At 45.6% G+C, this 24,406-nt stretch overlaps 9 non-coding genes and 1 pseudogene across 9 annotated transcripts; all 10 read right to left on the reverse strand.

The window, feature by feature from the left end:
* Positions 1-115: 115 nt before the first annotated feature.
* LOC130322327 (U2 spliceosomal RNA) lies at positions 116-298 on the reverse strand. The gene has a single exon (XR_008867863.1). It is a non-coding gene; the product is annotated as a U2 spliceosomal RNA (small nuclear RNA).
* Positions 299-7,257: 6,959 nt separating this feature from the next.
* On the reverse strand, positions 7,258-7,448 carry LOC130322317 (U2 spliceosomal RNA). Its single transcript, XR_008867854.1, has one exon. It is a non-coding gene; the product is annotated as a U2 spliceosomal RNA (small nuclear RNA).
* Positions 7,449-9,536: 2,088 nt separating this feature from the next.
* Positions 9,537-9,727, reverse strand: LOC130322318 (U2 spliceosomal RNA). The gene has a single exon (XR_008867855.1). It is a non-coding gene; the product is annotated as a U2 spliceosomal RNA (small nuclear RNA).
* Positions 9,728-11,818: 2,091 nt separating this feature from the next.
* LOC130322319 (U2 spliceosomal RNA) lies at positions 11,819-12,009 on the reverse strand. Its single transcript, XR_008867856.1, has one exon. It is a non-coding gene; the product is annotated as a U2 spliceosomal RNA (small nuclear RNA).
* Positions 12,010-14,103: 2,094 nt separating this feature from the next.
* Positions 14,104-14,294, reverse strand: LOC130322320 (U2 spliceosomal RNA). Its single transcript, XR_008867857.1, has one exon. It is a non-coding gene; the product is annotated as a U2 spliceosomal RNA (small nuclear RNA).
* A 2,078-nt stretch (positions 14,295-16,372) lies between these two features.
* On the reverse strand, positions 16,373-16,563 carry LOC130322321 (U2 spliceosomal RNA). The gene has a single exon (XR_008867858.1). It is a non-coding gene; the product is annotated as a U2 spliceosomal RNA (small nuclear RNA).
* Positions 16,564-18,639: 2,076 nt separating this feature from the next.
* Positions 18,640-18,830, reverse strand: LOC130322322 (U2 spliceosomal RNA). The gene has a single exon (XR_008867859.1). It is a non-coding gene; the product is annotated as a U2 spliceosomal RNA (small nuclear RNA).
* A 2,084-nt stretch (positions 18,831-20,914) lies between these two features.
* On the reverse strand, positions 20,915-21,105 carry LOC130322323 (U2 spliceosomal RNA). Its single transcript, XR_008867860.1, has one exon. It is a non-coding gene; the product is annotated as a U2 spliceosomal RNA (small nuclear RNA).
* Positions 21,106-23,195: 2,090 nt separating this feature from the next.
* On the reverse strand, positions 23,196-23,377 carry LOC130322325 (U2 spliceosomal RNA). Its single transcript, XR_008867862.1, has one exon. It is a non-coding gene; the product is annotated as a U2 spliceosomal RNA (small nuclear RNA).
* A 692-nt stretch (positions 23,378-24,069) lies between these two features.
* Positions 24,070-24,229, reverse strand: LOC130322328 (U2 spliceosomal RNA; annotated as a pseudogene).
* Positions 24,230-24,406: the final 177 nt, after the last annotated feature.

Genomic DNA, 24,406 nt, shown 5'->3' on the forward strand with positions numbered 1-24,406 from the left:
CTTTTGTTTTTTGGCTGCAGCAGCAGCAGCAGCAAGGCCCACAGGGCTGGCTAGCTGGCTAGCCAGCAAGCAGGTAGCAATGAAAGTAGGAATCTTTCTTTTTAACCCTGTAAGGGGGTGGTGCACTGTACCCGAAGATACTGCCATATCGGGTCAATGCATAGGGCGACGGAAGCAAGCTTCGAAATCGGCCCCCGTTCTCAAAAATCCATTTAATATATGGTCCCCAGATAGGGGACGTATCAGATATTAAACTGATAAGAACAGATTTTTTTTTTTTTTTTTTTTTATAAACCTTCAGGTTTAGACTAAACACCACTTAGATAATGCGTCATTTTTGACTCATGGTGAAGTCTAACTCATCATTAGGTCATTCTTTATTTGTTCAAAGCAAATTCAAAACAAATTCAAATACCATCACCATTACACCCTTACAACATGTCTCCACTTCAAAAATTTCCATATCCCCTCTGCATCTATTTCACCTAATTTCTTTTTATCACGTAAATAAACGGTGTACAACCTATCCAGAATCATTCTTAAACTTCCTTCCACAGTCACATCTTTTCTCTTAAACACATATAAATTTCTAACATCCCACAAGACTTCCTTCACAATCGCCAACAACACAAACAACACCCTTTCATTCTTTCTTCCAATCATACTAAGACCAAACATCACAACCTCATATGAGAACCTATTTATCCCAGTCAACTCCTTACACAACGGACCTATCCCTCTCCATACATTCTGAGCCATGTCACAATTCCAAATCACATGCATCACACTTTCAACCCCACTACAATCTTCCCTCGGACATATTTCACTCCTTCCAATACCTCTATTCCTTTGGAACTCTCTTACTGGTAGGGCTCCATGCAAACACTGCCATCCTATCTCTCTCTGTCTATTTGTTATTCCATCTGTCATTAAACTCTTCCACACCTTAGACACATCCTGGCCTCTTACCATATTAATCGGACACTCCACCTCACTTGCGGCGACATACCCAAACACATTCTTCTTACTTTCAAACAACTCCTTTCTCACACCAATCAACCTATAACTCTCCAAAAACTTTTCCACATACAAATACCAACTCGGGCACACAAACGCATAAGGCACTCTCAAATCTCTCTCCAGCCAACCTAATTTGCATAACACACGCCCACCTAAATATCTCAACATACATGCAAAATTATTTTCTCCTCTCATCATCCTTCTAACCGCAAACACCACATTCACCCCCAAATACACATCTAGATTTGGAAATCCCATTCCACCCTTACTACCATCCTTCATCACAACTTCTCTCCTCACTCTTTCCACTTTTGTACCCCAAAAAAACACAAACAAAATTCTTTTTAACTTCCTTAAAACCATATAACTTGGCGGAAACACTATTGCCACATACAATAAAATAGGCAATATTACACTTTTCACAACCAGCACTTTCCCAACCATAGACAAATCTCTCAACCTCCAAAGACTCAATTTTTTGGACACTCTCTTCTCTACATCATCCCAACTTTCTCTCCCATCCAATCTTTCATCCATTTTAACACCTAAAACCTGAATACCACCTTCAATATTCTTCATACCCACATCCTCACTTCCTTGCATACTACCAAAACATTTATACTCACTTTTGTCCCAATTCACCTTAAACCCAGACGCTCCACAAAACAATCCAACTAGTAACTTTGCCCTTCTCATAACAGCCACAGACTCTCCCAAAATACACACATCATCCATGTAGGCCAAAACTTTGACTTCTCTCCCACCACTCCCTGGAATTTTTAACCCTCTAACACACTTATCCCGCCGCAACATCTCTAATAATGGCTCCATAGCACATATAAAAGCCATAGGGGACAACGGACAACCCTGCCTTACACCAGAACATACTTTCACCTTCTCAGACATCCAACCATTTATCAAAACCTTACTATATACTCCATCATACAGCATCCTTACAACATTTACAAAATCACCCGGGAATCCCATTCTCACTAATACTCTAAACAAAAACCTATGTGACAGACGATCAAACGCCTTTTCAAAATCTATCGACATCACTCTAACCTCCTGTTTCCTACTCATACTATCCCATAACAAATCTCTCAACAAACACAAATTTTCATTTATTCTTCTCCCAGGCACTCCACACACTTGTTCTTCTCCAATCACCTGCTCAACCACATCTCTCATCCTATTTGTAATTATTTTAGCAAACACCTTATAATCTACATTCAACAAAGTTATCGGCCTCCAATTCCTCACATCATTCACATCACCTTTCTTATAAATCAACACAACCACTCCACTCTTCATACTTTCCACCATTCTCTCCTTCCTCCACATATACCTATACACTTCCACCAAATCATCCTTCACAACATCCCAAATCCAAGCATAAAATTCAACAGGCAACCCATCCTCTCCAGGCGTTTTATTTCTTGACATACTATCCACAGTCCTCTTCACTTCCTCCTCTCCAATCTCTCTCATCAGAGTCCCATATTCACTACCATCCACCCTCTTATCAAGCACTCTCAACACTTCATCCTGCAAGTCCTCTTCACAATCTTTTACCGCATACAACTCTTCATAAAAACTTTTAACCACTCCCAACACAGCTTTTCCTTTAACCAGACAGCCATCATCATCATACACTCTTACCATATCCTCTCTCTTCCCAATAACTTTTTTAAAGAAATATCTCGAACATTTCTCATCTTTCTCTAACTTATCAAGTTTTGCTTGATACATCAACTCTTTACCTTTCTCCTTCAACCAATTTTTTAGATCACTCTTCACAACCTCAATCTGCTCACCCACACTCCAGCCATACTTCTTTAACTTATTGAGAAACACCAATCTTTTATTCAACCATTCATACTTCTTCTTCCTCCCAGCATTCCGCTTATATCCCTCTCTTTTAAAGAAAACTTTTGTTTGACCCTTAACCCATTCCCACCAACACAATATATCAGGAAAATCATTCTTTTTCTTACACCAACCCCTATACTTATTAACATATCTATCATACACTCCTTCCACTTCCAACAATTTAACATTTAATTTCCATACACCCCTCCCACTCACACAATCTGCATCCAATACTAACTCACAACACACATACTCATGATCTGAATATCCTACTTTTTCTTGCATATAATTCTTACATAACACACCCTTAGACACAAAACACATATCAAGTCTGGAACTATGACTTCCACTATCAGAATAATATGTATCTAACAAAGGACACACTCCACACGCTTCAGCCACATCCTTTAACTTAAAGTCACACACCATACTTTTAAGAATATTCCCAGATACATCCACATTCCCCTCAATTTCACAATTGAAATCCCCCACCCACACCAAAGGTATTTTACCCGGCAGAAACCTCTTAATTACCTCCAACAACCCCACCCGCTCCTCCCTCCTTACCGGCGCATACACATTTATCAACCTAAATTTAACCCCCTGCACCTTAACCTCCACCATGATACACCTCCCCTCCTCTATTACCACATAACTACAAACTTCAAACTTAAAGCTCTTAAAAAGCACCCCTACCCCATCATTCCTATTATGCCCAGACACCGACCAAACAGCAGGACCATAAGCCCATTCTCCCTTCCCCGGAATATCATTTAGCCCACATTCCTGCAAACAAATAATGTCCGCTTTTTTCCCTGCCAAGTCCTCCAAAATTACTGTCCTTCTGACTTTACTTCTAAAGACTCTAACGTTTATAGAACCGACTAAAAAAGACATACCACCATCTTAACAACCCTAAGGAAGAATTTGACAGAAAAGAAGAAAGTTATTTAGGTAGCTTTCCTCAGCGGTGTGGGAGAAGCTTCTCCCGCAGAGCACGCATCCATGTCGCTCTCAGATAGCGGTTGATACCGATTGTCCGTAGCCACCAGCGTCGACTCCATCTGTCCACCAGAAAGCTTCCTGGCCGTCTTCTTGGGGGGACGAAAAAGATCAAAGTCATCCTCTCTCTCTCTATGTCTCTCCTCACGGTCTTCACCCTCAGAAGAAGACCACTCTTCAATTTGCGGCGACTCCTCAGCCGGGGGACTGGGAGCATCCTCAATCTCCCCTTCTTCCACTTGCACCGCCATTTGCTCCTCCTCCACCACCACTTGCTCCTCCACCACCTTCACTTGCTCCTCTACCACCACAGGACTCTGTACCTCTCCAATAATAACGCTCTCTCTTGCAGGAACCACTGCAGCCGCAGCTGCAGCTGCCCTCCTCCTCTCCACCATTTCCTCTTCCATTCTCCTCTCCTCCTCCCTCCTCTTCAACACTGGACAGTTCTTGTACACATGGCCAGCTTCCCCACATAGGTCACAGGTCCTCGGGTGTGGACATGCACCCGCCTCATGCCCCGGTTGCTTACAGTTCCTGCATTTCTTACTGCCAGGGCAGGCCTCCTTCACATGTCCAAACAATAGACAATTTCTACAGAAAGATGGCTGTCCGTAGTAATAGAGATAACCTCTGAAACCAGCAATGGTAAAGTTCGCCGGAGGGTGCTTAACGCCTCCAATGCAATCTCCATCAAGCCGCAACTTCACAAAGAACTTATACGTGCCATTAAATACACCAATGCTGCTTGTCTGCTTAGTACCACCAGCAATAGACTCACAATAGATGCTCAAGAAGTTCTTAATCATAGAGACATCAACAAACGGATTGTACATGTGGATAAACAAAGTCTTTGTCCCCATTTCAAAAAGGGGATAAAAGGACACATCCCGCAAAACCTCACTTCCACTGTTCCGTTTTAAGCACTCATAAAAGTTCTGGCAGTCAGCATCATATAAGAAGGACACGTCATAAATACCTTGGCGCTTGTTCTCCTGGACACAAAAGAGGTCGCTCAAGGAAAATCCTGCCAGTCGCTCCACAATGGTATGGCCGATGTATTCAATGCTGTTTCTTAGACGATCCGTGGTTAGCACCTTGATGCGTACGGTCTTCTCCACTGCAGACATGTTGGATCCAGCCATCTTTCCAAATCTGTCGGTAACGAGTACCACAGTCTTGATCACCTACGCAGCTAGTCGCGGCGCAGTTCACTCGCACCCTCAGCGCCGACCGAGGCAATAAACCCCGATCTTAGCCAGAAGGCCGAGAAGCGATAACCGTGAAAGGGGCGGGCCCAACAAGGTCCCCTTCATGGGCACTATCACTGCTTGCTGTCAGGGAGGCTGCCAGACAATTTTCCATGCACACTCTGGGCTGGGGGGCAGTCAACCACCAGTACACACAGCAGAACCTAAACCCATACCATTATTGCTAAGCAGCAAGACAGGGGCCCATTGCACTCCCACGGGGCCTTTTTAAATGCAATCCATAACCCGGATTTGCCAGGAACCCTTCTTACTCCTCCTACTTGCATGTGACACTGGGCTTAGGATCTGCATAGGAAACACACACACAAGCACACACCTACCTTTGTTGCCTGCAGATGCCTCCTTGGCTGTCCCCAAACGGTATCAAACCAACACCCACGGGAAGCTGTAAGCATAGAGGACATGCCTGCACCCCATTGGACTTACCTGTGTGGGTTAAACCCGGGTTATTTGACAACCTATGGCGGTGATGGTTCTGCTCAGGCAGAGCAGTGCTGATGCTCCTCATAAAGCTGTCGCTGCTGTGAAGGTTCTAGGTGACATCACAAATCCCTATGGTTACATACACAACAAAGCTGGGTTGTTGTTGTTTACACTCTGCAAGGCCTGTGGAAGTGAGTGACATCATAGCACTGTAGTTCTGAGGGTTCTAGATGGATGCAACAATCTCCTGTTGCTTCTATGAAGGCCATAATAGACGACATCACCAAACAGCTCCATAGTCACATACACAGCAAAGGAGAGATGTTGTTTACACCTAGTGATGTCAGTGGTATTGAGTGACATCACAGCACAGTGCTAAGGCTCCTGGGCCTGGACACAGCAGCGGCTGCAATATCTCAACGGAGAATACGTTTATATATATGTGTGTGTGTGCGCGTATATATATATATATATATATATATATATATATATATATATATATTTCTCCGCCGAAATCACTTTTAAACCCATTTCCACCTTTTTTTCCCTTCTCTTCCTCTTACTTTTTTTTCACGTTTTTTTACGTTTTTCTCCTTTTCGCCTCTTTTCTGGGCGTATTATTCTTCTTTTTCTTCTTTTTTTTCGTCTAATGCATACCCCATCAGTGCAGCAATGCTTATTCAATACCGCCAGCAGATGGAGACACTGGGGGATAATTTTCTAAGGATTTATACTGATTTTTCCTGTCTGAATTTGTCGCACAGAAAGTTGCAGGCCAAATATGTGTGACATTTCTGCGACTTTAGCTTCTAGAGCATTTTTACAACATTATACATAGGTGCTGAATACATAAAAAGCGACTGTTCAGCGACAGACAAGTCGCATCGGCTGAAAGTAGGCCAGAATGTCAGTCCATGTTGGAGCAGGTTTAGATACAGTCTAAAGCATAGATCTCAAAGTCTGTGCACAGAATTTAGCAAGGGCCTCGCACCTTCTGATGCATCAGGTAGGTGCACAATAGCATAGCCTAACCCTCTGTACTTTGGTCTATATTGATGCGGGACATAGACAGCCAGCTGATGACCAATCCATTAGTGCAATGGATGGCTGGAAGCATTTGTCTTTGCCTTTGCAATACCACAGAAGCAATGCATGGTCAATGTACAGCAATGACACACCTGTGTGAACAGCCAGGAGACCCCCCCCCCCATGTTATGTTACATAGTTACATAGTTAGTACGGTCGAAAAAAGACATATGTCCATCAAGTTCAACCAGGGAATTAAGGGGTAGGGGTGTGGCGCGATATTGGGGAAGGGATGAGATTTTATATTTCTTCATAAGCATTAATCTTATTTTGTCAATTAGGAACATTCAGCACCCACCCGCTATCAAGGCAGCTGCCTATCATGTCATGCCCTACCTGCACAGGTGTGCTGGCTACTCAAATGATCCAATTAAGGAGGCCATTTAGTCAGCAGCAGCAGAAGTCCTGTGCCTGGACGCTCCAACAGCGGCCAGACACAAGCAGAAGCAGAAGCAGCAGCAGCACCACCTTTTGTTTTTTGGCTGCAGCAGCAGCAGCAGCAAGGCCCACAGGGCTGGCTAGCTGGCTAGCCAGCAAGCAGGTAGCAATGAAAGTAGGAATCTTTCTTTTTAACCCTGTAAGGGGGTGGTGCACTGTACCCGAAGATACTGCCATATCGGGTCAATGCATAGGGCGACGGAAGCAAGCTTCGAAATCGGCCCCCGTTCTCAAAAATCCATTTAATATATGGTCCCCAGATAGGGGACGTATCAGATATTAAACTGATAAGAACAGATACTACACTTGATCTTAGCCAAAAGGCCGAGAAGCGATAACCGTGAAAGGGGCGGGCCCAACAAGGTCCCCTTCATGGGCACTATCACTGCTTGCTGTCAGGGAGGCTGCCAGACAATTTTCCATGCACACTCTGGGCTGGGGGGCAGTCAACCACCAGTACACACAGCAGAACCTAAACCCATACCATTATTGCTAAGCAGCAAGACAGGGGCCCATTGCACTCCCACGGGGCCTTTTTAAATGCAATCCATAACCCGGATTTGCCAGGAACCCTTCTTACTCCTCCTACTTGCATGTGACACTGGGCTTAGGATCTGCATAGGAAACACACACACAAGCACACACCTACCTTTGTTGCCTGCAGATGCCTCCTTGGCTGTCCCCAAACGGTATCAAACCAACACCCACGGGAAGCTGTAAGCATAGAGGACATGCCTGCACCCTATTGGACTTACCTGTGTGGGTTAAACCCGGGTTATTTGACAACCTATGGCGGTGATGGTTCTGCTCAGGCAGAGCAGTGCTGATGCTCCTCATAAAGCTGTCGCTGCTGTGAAGGTTCTAGGTGACATCACAAATCCCTATGGTTACATACACAACAAAGCTGGGTTGTTGTTGTTTACACTCTGCAAGGCCTGTGGAAGTGAGTGACATCATAGCACTGTAGTTCTGAGGGTTCTAGATGGATGCAACAATCTCCTGTTGCTTCTATGAAGGCCATAATAGACGACATCACCAAACAGCTCCATAGTCACATACACAGCAAAGGAGAGATGTTGTTTACACCTAGTGATGTCAGTGGTATTGAGTGACATCACAGCACAGTGCTAAGGCTCCTGGGCCTGGACACAGCAGCGGCTGCAATATCTCAACGGAGAATACGTTTATATATATGTGTGTGTGTGCGCGTATATATATATATATATATATATATATATATATATATATATATATATTTCTCCGCCGAAATCACTTTTAAACCCATTTCCACCTTTTTTTCCCTTCTCTTCCTCTTACTTTTTTTTCACGTTTTTTTACGTTTTTCTCCTTTTCGCCTCTTTTCTGGGCGTATTATTCTTCTTTTTCTTCTTTTTTTTCGTCTAATGCATACCCCATCAGTGCAGCAATGCTTATTCAATACCGCCAGCAGATGGAGACACTGGGGGATAATTTTCTAAGGATTTATACTGATTTTTCCTGTCTGAATTTGTCGCACAGAAAGTTGCAGGCCAAATATGTGTGACATTTCTGCGACTTTAGCTTCTAGAGCATTTTTACAACATTATACATAGGTGCTGAATACATAAAAAGCGACTGTTCAGCGACAGACAAGTCGCATCGGCTGAAAGTAGGCCAGAATGTCAGTCCATGTTGGAGCAGGTTTAGATACAGTCTAAAGCATAGATCTCAAAGTCTGTGCACAGAATTTAGCAAGGGCCTCGCACCTTCTGATGCATCAGGTAGGTGCACAATAGCATAGCCTAACCCTCTGTACTTTGGTCTATATTGATGCGGGACATAGACAGCCAGCTGATGACCAATCCATTAGTGCAATGGATGGCTGGAAGCATTTGTCTTTGCCTTTGCAATACCACAGAAGCAATGCATGGTCAATGTACAGCAATGACACACCTGTGTGAACAGCCAGGAGACCCCCCCCCCCCATGTTATGTTACATAGTTACATAGTTAGTACGGTCGAAAAAAGACATATGTCCATCAAGTTCAACCAGGGAATTAAGGGGTAGGGGTGTGGCGCGATATTGGGGAAGGGATGAGATTTTATATTTCTTCATAAGCATTAATCTTATTTTGTCAATTAGGAACATTCAGCACCCACCCGCTATCAAGGCAGCTGCCTATCATGTCATGCCCTACCTGCACAGGTGTGCTGGCTACTCAAATGATCCAATTAAGGAGGCCATTTAGTCAGCAGCAGCAGAAGTCCTGTGCCTGGACGCTCCAACAGCGGCCAGACACAAGCAGAAGCAGAAGCAGCAGCAGCACCACCTTTTGTTTTTTGGCTGCAGCAGCAGCAGCAGCAAGGCCCACAGGGCTGGCTAGCTGGCTAGCCAGCAAGCAGGTAGCAATGAAAGTAGGAATCTTTCTTTTTAACCCTGTAAGGGGGTGGTGCACTGTACCCGAAGATACTGCCATATCGGGTCAATGCATAGGGCGACGGAAGCAAGCTTCGAAATCGGCCCCCGTTCTCAAAAATCCATTTAATATATGGTCCCCAGATAGGGGACGTATCAGATATTAAACTGATAAGAACAGATACTACACTTGATCTTAGCCAAAAGGCCGAGAAGCGATAACCGTGAAAGGGGCGGGCCCAACAAGGTCCCCTTCATGGGCACTATCACTGCTTGCTGTCAGGGAGGCTGCCAGACAATTTTCCATGCACACTCTGGGCTGGGGGGCAGTCAACCACCAGTACACACAGCAGAACCTAAACCCATACCATTATTGCTAAGCAGCAAGACAGGGGCCCATTGCACTCCCACGGGGCCTTTTTAAATGCAATCCATAACCCGGATTTGCCAGGAACCCTTCTTACTCCTCCTACTTGCATGTGACACTGGGCTTAGGATCTGCATAGGAAACACACACACAAGCACACACCTACCTTTGTTGCCTGCAGATGCCTCCTTGGCTGTCCCCAAACGGTATCAAACCAACACCCACGGGAAGCTGTAAGCATAGAGGACATGCCTGCACCCCATTGGACTTACCTGTGTGGGTTAAACCCGGGTTATTTGACAACCTATGGCGGTGATGGTTCTGCTCAGGCAGAGCAGTGCTGATGCTCCTCATAAAGCTGTCGCTGCTGTGAAGGTTCTAGGTGACATCACAAATCCCTATGGTTACATACACAACAAAGCTGGGTTGTTGTTGTTTACACTCTGCAAGGCCTGTGGAAGTGAGTGACATCATAGCACTGTAGTTCTGAGGGTTCTAGATGGATGCAACAATCTCCTGTTGCTTCTATGAAGGCCATAATAGACGACATCACCAAACAGCTCCATAGTCACATACACAGCAAAGGAGAGATGTTGTTTACACCTAGTGATGTCAGTGGTATTGAGTGACATCACAGCACAGTGCTAAGGCTCCTGGGCCTGGACACAGCAGCGGCTGCAATATCTCAACGGAGAATACGTTTATATATATGTGTGTGTGTGCGCGTATATATATATATATATATATATATATATATATATATATATATATATATATTTCTCCGCCGAAATCACTTTTAAACCCATTTCCACCTTTTTTTCCCTTCTCTTCCTCTTACTTTTTTTTCACGTTTTTTTACGTTTTTCTCCTTTTCGCCTCTTTTCTGGGCGTATTATTCTTCTTTTTCTTCTTTTTTTTCGTCTAATGCATACCCCATCAGTGCAGCAATGCTTATTCAATACCGCCAGCAGATGGAGACACTGGGGGATAATTTTCTAAGGATTTATACTGATTTTTCCTGTCTGAATTTGTCGCACAGAAAGTTGCAGGCCAAATATGTGTGACATTTCTGCGACTTTAGCTTCTAGAGCATTTTTACAACATTATACATAGGTGCTGAATACATAAAAAGCGACTGTTCAGCGACAGACAAGTCGCATCGGCTGAAAGTAGGCCAGAATGTCAGTCCATGTTGGAGCAGGTTTAGATACAGTCTAAAGCATAGATCTCAAAGTCTGTGCACAGAATTTAGCAAGGGCCTCGCACCTTCTGATGCATCAGGTAGGTGCACAATAGCATAGCCTAACCCTCTGTACTTTGGTCTATATTGATGCGGGACATAGACAGCCAGCTGATGACCAATCCATTAGTGCAATGGATGGCTGGAAGCATTTGTCTTTGCCTTTGCAATACCACAGAAGCAATGCATGGTCAATGTACAGCAATGACACACCTGTGTGAACAGCCAGGAGACCCCCCCCCCCATGTTATGTTACATAGTTACATAGTTAGTACGGTCGAAAAAAGACATATGTCCATCAAGTTCAACCAGGGAATTAAGGGGTAGGGGTGTGGCGCGATATTGGGGAAGGGATGAGATTTTATATTTCTTCATAAGCATTAATCTTATTTTGTCAATTAGGAACATTCAGCACCCACCCGCTATCAAGGCAGCTGCCTATCATGTCATGCCCTACCTGCACAGGTGTGCTGGCTACTCAAATGATCCAATTAAGGAGGCCATTTAGTCAGCAGCAGCAGAAGTCCTGTGCCTGGACGCTCCAACAGCGGCCAGACACAAGCAGAAGCAGAAGCAGCAGCAGCACCACCTTTTGTTTTTTGGCTGCAGCAGCAGCAGCAGCAAGGCCCACAGGGCTGGCTAGCTGGCTAGCCAGCAAGCAGGTAGCAATGAAAGTAGGAATCTTTCTTTTTAACCCTGTAAGGGGGTGGTGCACTGTACCCGAAGATACTGCCATATCGGGTCAATGCATAGGGCGACGGAAGCAAGCTTCGAAATCGGCCCCCGTTCTCAAAAATCCATTTAATATATGGTCCCCAGATAGGGGACGTATCAGATATTAAACTGATAAGAACAGATACTACACTTGATCTTAGCCAAAAGGCCGAGAAGCGATAACCGTGAAAGGGGCGGGCCCAACAAGGTCCCCTTCATGGGCACTATCACTGCTTGCTGTCAGGGAGGCTGCCAGACAATTTTCCATGCACACTCTGGGCTGGGGGGCAGTCAACCACCAGTACACACAGCAGAACCTAAACCCATACCATTATTGCTAAGCAGCAAGACAGGGGCCCATTGCACTCCCACGGGGCCTTTTTAAATGCAATCCATAACCCGGATTTGCCAGGAACCCTTCTTACTCCTCCTACTTGCATGTGACACTGGGCTTAGGATCTGCATAGGAAACACACACACAAGCACACACCTACCTTTGTTGCCTGCAGATGCCTCCTTGGCTGTCCCCAAACGGTATCAAACCAACACCCACGGGAAGCTGTAAGCATAGAGGACATGCCTGCACCCCATTGGACTTACCTGTGTGGGTTAAACCCGGGTTATTTGACAACCTATGGCGGTGATGGTTCTGCTCAGGCAGAGCAGTGCTGATGCTCCTCATAAAGCTGTCGCTGCTGTGAAGGTTCTAGGTGACATCACAAATCCCTATGGTTACATACACAACAAAGCTGGGTTGTTGTTGTTTACACTCTGCAAGGCCTGTGGAAGTGAGTGACATCATAGCACTGTAGTTCTGAGGGTTCTAGATGGATGCAACAATCTCCTGTTGCTTCTATGAAGGCCATAATAGACGACATCACCAAACAGCTCCATAGTCACATACACAGCAAAGGAGAGATGTTGTTTACACCTAGTGATGTCAGTGGTATTGAGTGACATCACAGCACAGTGCTAAGGCTCCTGGGCCTGGACACAGCAGCGGCTGCAATATCTCAACGGAGAACGTAAGTAGATACGTTATATATGTGTGTGTGCGCGTATATATATATATATATATATATATATATATATATATATATATTTCTCCGCCGAAATCACTTTTAAACCCATTTCCACCTTTTTTTCCCTTCTCTTCCTCTTACTTTTTTTCACGTTACGTTTTTTTACGTTTTTCTCCTCTTTTCTGCGCCTCTTCTGGCGTATTATTCTTCTTTTTCTTCTTTTTTTCGTCTAATGCATACCCCATCAGTGCAGCAATGCTTATTCAATACCGCCAGCAGATGGAGACACTGGGGGATAATTTTCTAAGGATTTATACTGATTTTTCCTGTCTGAATTTGTCGCACAGAAAGTTGCAGGCCAAATATGTGTGACATTTCTGCGACTTTAGCTTCTAGAGCATTTTTACAACATTATACATAGGTGCTGAATACATAAAAAGCGACTGTTCAGCGACAGACAAGTCGCATCGGCTGAAAGTAGGCCAGAATGTCAGTCCATGTTGGAGCAGGTTTAGATACAGTCTAAAGCATAGATCTCAAAGTCTGTGCACAGAATTTAGCAAGGGCCTCGCACCTTCTGATGCATCAGGTAGGTGCACAATAGCATAGCCTAACCCTCTGTACTTTGGTCTATATTGATGCGGGACATAGACAGCCAGCTGATGACCAATCCATTAGTGCAATGGATGGCTGGAAGCATTTGTCTTTGCCTTTGCAATACCACAGAAGCAATGCATGGTCAATGTACAGCAATGACACACCTGTGTGAACAGCCAGGAGACCCCCCCCCCCCATGTTATGTTACATAGTTACATAGTTAGTACGGTCGAAAAAAGACATATGTCCATCAAGTTCAACCAGGGAATTAAGGGGTAGGGGTGTGGCGCGATATTGGGGAAGGGATGAGATTTTATATTTCTTCATAAGCATTAATCTTATTTTGTCAATTAGGAACATTCAGCACCCACCCGCTATCAAGGCAGCTGCCTATCATGTCATGCCCTACCTGCACAGGTGTGCTGGCTACTCAAATGATCCAATTAAGGAGGCCATTTAGTCAGCAGCAGCAGAAGTCCTGTGCCTGGACGCTCCAACAGCGGCCAGACACAAGCAGAAGCAGAAGCAGCAGCAGCACCACCTTTTGTTTTTTGGCTGCAGCAGCAGCAGCAGCAAGGCCCACAGGGCTGGCTAGCTGGCTAGCCAGCAAGCAGGTAGCAATGAAAGTAGGAATCTTTCTTTTTAACCCTGTAAGGGGGTGGTGCACTGTACCCGAAGATACTGCCATATCGGGTCAATGCATAGGGCGACGGAAGCAAGCTTCGAAATCGGCCCCCGTTCTCAAAAATCCATTTAATATATGGTCCCCAGATAGGGGACGTATCAGATATTAAACTGATAAGAACAGATACTACACTTGATCTTAGCCAAAAGGCCGAGAAGCGATAACCGTGAAAGGGGCGGGCCCAACAAGGTCCCCTTCATGGGCACTATCACTGCTTGCTGTCAGGGAGGCTGCCAGACAATTTTCCATGCACACTCTGGGCTGGGGGGCAGTCAACCACCAGTAAGAACCTAAACCCATACCATTATTGCTAAGCAGCAAGACAGGGGCCCATTGCACTCCCACGGGGCCTTTTTAAATGCAATCCATAACCCGGATTTGCCAGGAACCCTTCTTACTCCTCCTACTTGCATGTGACACTGGGCTTAGGATCTGCATAGGAAACACACACACAAGCACACACCTACCTTTGTTGCCTGCAGATGCCTCCTTGGCTGTCCCCAAACGGTATCAAACCAACACCCACGGGAAGCTGTAAGCATAGAGGACATGCCTGCACCCCATTGGACTTACCTGTGTGGGTTAAACCCGGGTTATTTGACAACCTATGGCGGTGATGGTTCTGCTCAGGCAGAGCAGTGCTGATGCTCCTCATAAAGCTGTCGCTGCTGTGAAGGTTCTAGGTGACATCACAAATCCCTATGGTTACATACACAACAAAGCTGGGTTGTTGTTGTTTACACTCTGCAAGGCCTGTGGAAGTGAGTGACATCATAGCACTGTAGTTCTGAGGGTTCTAGATGGATGCAACAATCTCCTGTTGCTTCTATGAAGGCCATAATAGACGACATCACCAAACAGCTCCATAGTCACATACACAGCAAAGGAGAGATGTTGTTTACACCTAGTGATGTCAGTGGTATTGAGTGACATCACAGCACAGTGCTAAGGCTCCTGGGCCTGGACACAGCAGCGGCTGCAATATCTCAACGGAGAATACGTTTATATATATGTGTGTGTGTGCGCGTATATATATATATATATATATATATATATATATATATATATATATTTCTCCGCCGAAATCACTTTTAAACCCATTTCCACCTTTTTTTCCCTTCTCTTCCTCTTACTTTTTTTTCACGTTTTTTTACGTTTTTCTCCTTTTCGCCTCTTTTCTGGGCGTATTATTCTTCTTTTTCTTCTTTTTTTTCATCTAATGCATACCCCATCAGTGCAGCAATGCTTATTCAATACCGCCAGCAGATGGAGACACTGGGGGATAATTTTCTAAGGATTTATACTGATTTTTCCTGTCTGAATTTGTCGCACAGAAAGTTGCAGGCCAAATATGTGTGACATTTCTGCGACTTTAGCTTCTAGAGCATTTTTACAACATTATACATAGGTGCTGAATACATAAAAAGCGACTGTTCAGCGACAGACAAGTCGCATCGGCTGAAAGTAGGCCAGAATGTCAGTCCATGTTGGAGCAGGTTTAGATACAGTCTAAAGCATAGATCTCAAAGTCTGTGCACAGAATTTAGCAAGGGCCTCGCACCTTCTGATGCATCAGGTAGGTGCACAATAGCATAGCCTAACCCTCTGTACTTTGGTCTATATTGATGCGGGACATAGACAGCCAGCTGATGACCAATCCATTAGTGCAATGGATGGCTGGAAGCATTTGTCTTTGCCTTTGCAATACCACAGAAGCAATGCATGGTCAATGTACAGCAATGACACACCTGTGTGAACAGCCAGGAGACCCCCCCCCCCCATGTTATGTTACATAGTTACATAGTTAGTACGGTCGAAAAAAGACATATGTCCATCAAGTTCAACCAGGGAATTAAGGGGTAGGGGTGTGGCGCGATATTGGGGAAGGGATGAGATTTTATATTTCTTCATAAGCATTAATCTTATTTTGTCAATTAGGAACATTCAGCACCCACCCGCTATCAAGGCAGCTGCCTATCATGTCATGCCCTACCTGCACAGGTGTGCTGGCTACTCAAATGATCCAATTAAGGAGGCCATTTAGTCAGCAGCAGCAGAAGTCCTGTGCCTGGACGCTCCAACAGCGGCCAGACACAAGCAGAAGCAGAAGCAGCAGCAGCACCACCTTTTGTTTTTTGGCTGCAGCAGCAGCAGCAGCAAGGCCCACAGGGCTGGCTAGCTGGCTAGCCAGCAAGCAGGTAGCAATGAAAGTAGGAATCTTTCTTTTTAACCCTGTAAGGGGGTGGTGCACTGTACCCGAAGATACTGCCATATCGGGTCAATGCATAGGGCGACGGAAGCAAGCTTCGAAATCGGCCCCCGTTCTCAAAAATCCATTTAATATATGGTCCCCAGATAGGGGACGTATCAGATATTAAACTGATAAGAACAGATACTACACTTGATCTTAGCCAAAAGGCCGAGAAGCGATAACCGTGAAAGGGGCGGGCCCAACAAGGTCCCCTTCATGGGCACTATCACTGCTTGCTGTCAGGGAGGCTGCCAGACAATTTTCCATGCACACTCTGGGCTGGGGGGCAGTCAACCACCAGTACACACAGCAGAACCTAAACCCATACCATTATTGCTAAGCAGCAAGACAGGGGCCCATTGCACTCCCACGGGGCCTTTTTAAATGCAATCCATAACCCGGATTTGCCAGGAACCCTTCTTACTCCTCCTACTTGCATGTGACACTGGGCTTAGGATCTGCATAGGAAACACACACACAAGCACACACCTACCTTTGTTGCCTGCAGATGCCTCCTTGGCTGTCCCCAAACGGTATCAAACCAACACCCACGGGAAGCTGTAAGCATAGAGGACATGCCTGCACCCCATTGGACTTACCTGTGTGGGTTAAACCCGGGTTATTTGACAACCTATGGCGGTGATGGTTCTGCTCAGGCAGAGCAGTGCTGATGCTCCTCATAAAGCTGTCGCTGCTGTGAAGGTTCTAGGTGACATCACAAATCCCTATGGTTACATACACAACAAAGCTGGGTTGTTGTTGTTTACACTCTGCAAGGCCTGTGGAAGTGAGTGACATCATAGCACTGTAGTTCTGAGGGTTCTAGATGGATGCAACAATCTCCTGTTGCTTCTATGAAGGCCATAATAGACGACATCACCAAACAGCTCCATAGTCACATACACAGCAAAGGAGAGATGTTGTTTACACCTAGTGATGTCAGTGGTATTGAGTGACATCACAGCACAGTGCTAAGGCTCCTGGGCCTGGACACAGCAGCGGCTGCAATATCTCAACGGAGAATACGTTTATATATATATGTGTGTGTGTGCGCGTATATATATATATATATATATATATATATATATTTCTCCGCCGAAATCACTTTTAAACCCATTTCCACCTTTTTTTCCCTTCTCTTCCTCTTACTTTTTTTTCACGTTTTTTTACGTTTTTCTCCTTTTCGCCTCTTTTCTGGGCGTATTATTCTTCTTTTTCTTCTTTTTTTTTCGTCTAATGCATACCCCATCAGTGCAGCAATGCTTATTCAATACCGCCAGCAGATGGAGACACTGGGGGATAATTTTCTAAGGATTTATACTGATTTTTCCTGTCTGAATTTGTCGCACAGAAAGTTGCAGGCCAAATATGTGTGACATTTCTGCGACTTTAGCTTCTAGAGCATTTTTACAACATTATACATAGGTGCTGAATACATAAAAAGCGACTGTTCAGCGACAGACAAGTCGCATCGGCTGAAAGTAGGCCAGAATGTCAGTCCATGTTGGAGCAGGTTTAGATACAGTCTAAAGCATAGATCTCAAAGTCTGTGCACAGAATTTAGCAAGGGCCTCGCACCTTCTGATGCATCAGGTAGGTGCACAATAGCATAGCCTAACCCTCTGTACTTTGGTCTATATTGATGCGGGACATAGACAGCCAGCTGATGACCAATCCATTAGTGCAATGGATGGCTGGAAGCATTTGTCTTTGCCTTTGCAATACCACAGAAGCAATGCATGGTCAATGTACAGCAATGACACACCTGTGTGAACAGCCAGGAGACCCCCCCCCCCATGTTATGTTACATAGTTACATAGTTAGTACGGTCGAAAAAAGACATATGTCCATCAAGTTCAACCAGGGAATTAAGGGGTAGGGGTGTGGCGCGATATTGGGGAAGGGATGAGATTTTATATTTCTTCATAAGCATTAATCTTATTTTGTCAATTAGGAACATTCAGCACCCACCCGCTATCAAGGCAGCTGCCTATCATGTCATGCCCTACCTGCACCGGTGTGCTGGCTACTCAAATGATCCAATTAAGGAGGCCATTTAGTCAGCAGCAGCAGAAGTCCTGTGCCTGGACGCTCCAACAGCGGCCAGACACAAGCAGAAGCAGAAGCAGCAGCAGCACCACCTTTTGTTTTTTGGCTGCAGCAGCAGCAGCAGCAAGGCCCACAGGGCTGGCTAGCTGGCTAGCCAGCAAGCAGGTAGCAATGAAAGTAGGAATCTTTCTTTTTAACCCTGTAAGGGGGTGGTGCACTGTACCCGAAGATACTGCCATATCGGGTCAATGCATAGGGCGACGGAAGCAAGCTTCGAAATCGGCCCCCGTTCTCAAAAATCCATTTAATATATGGTCCCCAGATAGGGGACGTATCAGATATTAAACTGATAAGAACAGATACTACACTTGATCTTAGCCAAAAGGCCGAGAAGCGATAACCGTGAAAGGGGCGGGCCCAACAAGGTCCCCTTCATGGGCACTATCACTGCTTGCTGTCAGGGAGGCTGCCAGACAATTTTCCATGCACACTCTGGGCTGGGGGGCAGTCAACCACCAGTACACACAGCAGAACCTAAACCCATACCATTATTGCTAAGCAGCAAGACAGGGGCCCATTGCACTCCCACGGGGCCTTTTTAAATGCAATCCATAACCCGGATTTGCCAGGAACCCTTCTTACTCCTCCTACTTGCATGTGACACTGGGCTTAGGATCTGCATAGGAAACACACACACAAGCACACACCTACCTTTGTTGCCTGCAGATGCCTCCTTGGCTGTCCCCAAACGGTATCAAACCAACACCCACGGGAAGCTGTAAGCATAGAGGACATGCCTGCACCCCATTGGACTTACCTGTGTGGGTTAAACCCGGGTTATTTGACAACCTATGGCGGTGATGGTTCTGCTCAGGCAGAGCAGTGCTGATGCTCCTCATAAAGCTGTCGCTGCTGTGAAGGTTCTAGGTGACATCACAAATCCCTATGGTTACATACACAACAAAGCTGGGTTGTTGTTGTTTACACTCTGCAAGGCCTGTGGAAGTGAGTGACATCATAGCACTGTAGTTCTGAGGGTTCTAGATGGATGCAACAATCTCCTGTTGCTTCTATGAAGGCCATAATAGACGACATCACCAAACAGCTCCATAGTCACATACACAGCAAAGGAGAGATGTTGTTTACACCTAGTGATGTCAGTGGTATTGAGTGACATCACAGCACAGTGCTAAGGCTCCTGGGCCTGGACACAGCAGCGGCTGCAATATCTCAACGGAGAATACGTTTATATATATATGTGTGTGTGTGCGCGTATATATATATATATATATATATATATATATATATATATATTTCTCCGCCGAAATCACTTTTAAACCCATTTCCACCTTTTTTTCCCTTCTCTTCCTCTTACTTTTTTTTCACGTTTTTTTACGTTTTTCTCCTTTTCGCCTCTTTTCTGGGCGTATTATTCTTCTTTTTCTTCTTTTTTTTCGTCTAATGCATACCCCATCAGTGCAGCAATGCTTATTCAATACCGCCAGCAGATGGAGACACTGGGGGATAATTTTCTAAGGATTTATACTGATTTTTCCTGTCTGAATTTGTCGCACAGAAAGTTGCAGGCCAAATATGTGTGACATTTCTGCGACTTTAGCTTCTAGAGCATTTTTACAACATTATACATAGGTGCTGAATACATAAAAAGCGACTGTTCAGCGACAGACAAGTCGCATCGGCTGAAAGTAGGCCAGAATGTCAGTCCATGTTGGAGCAGGTTTAGATACAGTCTAAAGCATAGATCTCAAAGTCTGTGCACAGAATTTAGCAAGGGCCTCGCACCTTCTGATGCATCAGGTAGGTGCACAATAGCATAGCCTAACCCTCTGTACTTTGGTCTATATTGATGCGGGACATAGACAGCCAGCTGATGACCAATCCATTAGTGCAATGGATGGCTGGAAGCATTTGTCTTTGCCTTTGCAATACCACAGAAGCAATGCATGGTCAATGTACAGCAATGACACACCTGTGTGAACAGCCAGGAGACCCCCCCCCCCCATGTTATGTTACATAGTTACATAGTTAGTACGGTCGAAAAAAGACATATGTCCATCAAGTTCAACCAGGGAATTAAGGGGTAGGGGTGTGGCGCGATATTGGGGAAGGGATGAGATTTTATATTTCTTCATAAGCATTAATCTTATTTTGTCAATTAGGAACATTCAGCACCCACCCGCTATCAAGGCAGCTGCCTATCATGTCATGCCCTACCTGCACAGGTGTGCTGGCTACTCAAATGATCCAATTAAGGAGGCCATTTAGTCAGCAGCAGCAGAAGTCCTGTGCCTGGACGCTCCAACAGCGGCCAGACACAAGCAGAAGCAGAAGCAGCAGCAGCACCACCTTTTGTTTTTTGGCTGCAGCAGCAGCAGCAGCAAGGCCCACAGGGCTGGCTAGCTGGCTAGCCAGCAAGCAGGTAGCAATGAAAGTAGGAATCTTTCTTTTTAACCCTGTAAGGGGGTGGTGCACTGTACCCGAAGATACTGCCATATCGGGTCAATGCATAGGGCGACGGAAGCAAGCTTCGAAATCGGCCCCCGTTCTCAAAAATCCATTTAATATATGGTCCCCAGATAGGGGACGTATCAGATATTAAACTGATAAGAACAGATACTACACTTGATCTTAGCCAAAAGGCCGAGAAGCGATAACCGTGAAAGGGGCGGGCCCAACAAGGTCCCCTTCATGGGCACTATCACTGCTTGCTGTCAGGGAGGCTGCCAGACAATTTTCCATGCACACTCTGGGCTGGGGGGCAGTCAACCACCAGTACACACAGCAGAACCTAAACCCATACCATTATTGCTAAGCAGCAAGACAGGGGCCCATTGCACTCCCACGGGGCCTTTTTAAATGCAATCCATAACCCGGATTTGCCAGGAACCCTTCTTACTCCTCCTACTTGCATGTGACACTGGGCTTAGGATCTGCATAGGAAACACACACACAAGCACACACCTACCTTTGTTGCCTGCAGATGCCTCCTTGGCTGTCCCCAAACGGTATCAAACCAACACCCACGGGAAGCTGTAAGCATAGAGGACATGCCTGCACCCCATTGGACTTACCTGTGTGGGTTAAACCCGGGTTATTTGACAACCTATGGCGGTGATGGTTCTGCTCAGGCAGAGCAGTGCTGATGCTCCTCATAAAGCTGTCGCTGCTGTGAAGGTTCTAGGTGACATCACAAATCCCTATGGTTACATACACAACAAAGCTGGGTTGTTGTTGTTTACACTCTGCAAGGCCTGTGGAAGTGAGTGACATCATAGCACTGTAGTTCTGAGGGTTCTAGATGGATGCAACAATCTCCTGTTGCTTCTATGAAGGCCATAATAGACGACATCACCAAACAGCCATAGTCACATACACAGCAAAGGAGAGATGTTGTTTACACCTAGTGATGTCAGTGGTATTGAGTGACATCACAGCACAGTGCTAAGGCTCCTGGGCCTGGACACAGCAGCGGCTGCAATATCTCAACGGAGAATACGTTTATATATATGTGTGTGTGTGCGCGTATATATATAATATATATATATATATATATATATATATATATATATATTTCTCCGCCGAAATCACTTTTAAACCCATTTCCACCTTTTTTTCCCTTCTCTTCCTCTTACTTTTTTTTCACGTTTTTTTACGTTTTTCTCCTTTTCGCCTCTTTTCTGGGCGTATTATTCTTCTTTTTCTTCTTTTTTTTCGTCTAATGCATACCCCATCAGTGCAGCAATGCTTATTCAATACCGCCAGCAGATGGAGACACTGGGGGATAATTTTCTAAGGATTTATACTGATTTTTCCTGTCTGAATTTGTCGCACAGAAAGTTGCAGGCCAAATATGTGTGACATTTCTGCGACTTTAGCTTCTAGAGCATTTTTACAACATTATACATAGGTGCTGAATACATAAAAAGCGACTGTTCAGCGACAGACAAGTCGCATCGGCTGAAAGTAGGCCAGAATGTCAGTCCATGTTGGAGCAGTTTAGATACAGTCTAAAGCATAGATCTCAAAGTCTGTGCACAGAATTTAGCAAGGGCCTCGCACCTTCTGATGCATCAGGTAGGTGCACAATAGCATAGCCTAACCCTCTGTACTTTGGTCTATATTGATGCGGGACATAGACAGCCAGCTGATGACCAATCCATTAGTGCAATGGATGGCTGGAAGCATTTGTCTTTGCCTTTGCAATACCACAGAAGCAATGCATGGTCAATGTACAGCAATGACACACCTGTGTGAACAGCCAGGAGACCCCCCCCCCCCCCCCATGTTATGTTACATAGTTACATAGTTAGTACGGTCGAAAAAAGACATATGTCCATCAAGTTCAACCAGGGAATTAAGGGGTAGGGGTGTGGCGCGATATTGGGGAAGGGATGAGATTTTATATTTCTTCATAAGCATTAATCTTATTTTGTCAATTAGGAACATTCAGCACCCACCCGCTATCAAGGCAGCTGCCTATCATGTCATGCCCTACCTGCACAGGTGTGCTGGCTACTCAAATGATCCAATTAAGGAGGCCATTTAGTCAGCAGCAGCAGAAGTCCTGTGCCTGGACGCTCCAACAGCGGCCAGACACAAGCAGAAGCAGAAGCAGCAGCAGCACCACCTTTTGTTTTTTGGCTGCAGCAGCAGCAGCAGCAAGGCCCACAGGGCTGGCTAGCTGGCTAGCCAGCAAGCAGGTAGCAATGAAAGTAGGAATCTTTCTTTTTAACCCTGTAAGGGGGTGGTGCACTGTACCCGAAGATACTGCCATATCGGGTCAATGCATAGGGCGACGGAAGCAAGCTTCGAAATCGGCCCCCGTTCTCAAAAATCCATTTAATATATGGTCCCCAGATAGGGGACGTATCAGATATTAAACTGATAAGAACAGATTTTTTTTTTTTTTTTATCTAAAGCCGAGGAACGTGCTTTCGATTCACCCAAAGTGCAAGAAAAAGTGCAAACGTGTTACACTAAAAAAACGTGCACAAAGGATGCGGTCTATCGCAAGCCCTTCTCCGATAGGAGAGAGGCCCCCCAACAAACCTTACCCTTCGCCTCCGGACCAAAAGGTACCTGCGAGGTTCCAGGTTCGATGTCCCTTTTCGCCGAAGCTACTAGGGGACCACAAATGCTCCCGGCATCCCCCTTGGCGTTAGCCAAGGTATCTGCCCGCAGAGCCGATTACGGTAGGTACCCTGCCAAAGCAGGAGTACCCGGGGTGTTTGCAGGGAGGTGCGGAACCTAATGGCCACACACACCTCCCCTAGACCGCCAGGAGGGACACCCAGAAGGGCTACCGCATCCTGACAAATCCTGTGAACACACAACACGCAAAAAGTGACACAGTGAGACAAAAAAAGAAATAAATAAGTGAATGTGTGCAGATATACTGCCCGGACATCCGGCCGGATCTATAAAAATTTCTCTGATCCTAGCCAGAAGGCCGGGAATCAAGAGGTGAGTGCCACAAGGTGAAGAGATTATGGTGCCCGTGCTTCAACTCAGTGAGCCTATTCTCCCAGTGAGTTTCGGCACCTCGGGGTCACCACTCCCGAGGCACAAAAGTACCTCGGCTCTAGACCTCTCAGCCTCATGGCGAGACCCGGAGGGAACAGGTCACATCGGGGCAGCCGTCGAGCTGATTCCTCAGAACCAGCCCCGGAAAGCCCTGGTACACCTGCATCCTCCATGCAGCACCCATCCCCACCAGCATGAAAACTGATAAGAACAGATACTACACTTGATCTTAGCCAAAAGGCCGAGAAGCGATAACCGTGAAAGGGGCGGGCCCAACAAGGTCCCCTTCATGGGCACTATCACTGCTTGCTGTCAGGGAGGCTGCCAGACAATTTTCCATGCACACTCTGGGCTGGGGGGCAGTCAACCACCAGTACACACAGCAGAACCTAAACCCATACCATTATTGCTAAGCAGCAAGACAGGGGCC

The sequence above is a fragment of the Hyla sarda genome, unplaced genomic scaffold (genome assembly GCF_029499605.1).
Source record: "Hyla sarda isolate aHylSar1 unplaced genomic scaffold, aHylSar1.hap1 scaffold_2316, whole genome shotgun sequence".
NCBI lineage: Eukaryota > Metazoa > Chordata > Amphibia > Anura > Hylidae > Hyla > Hyla sarda.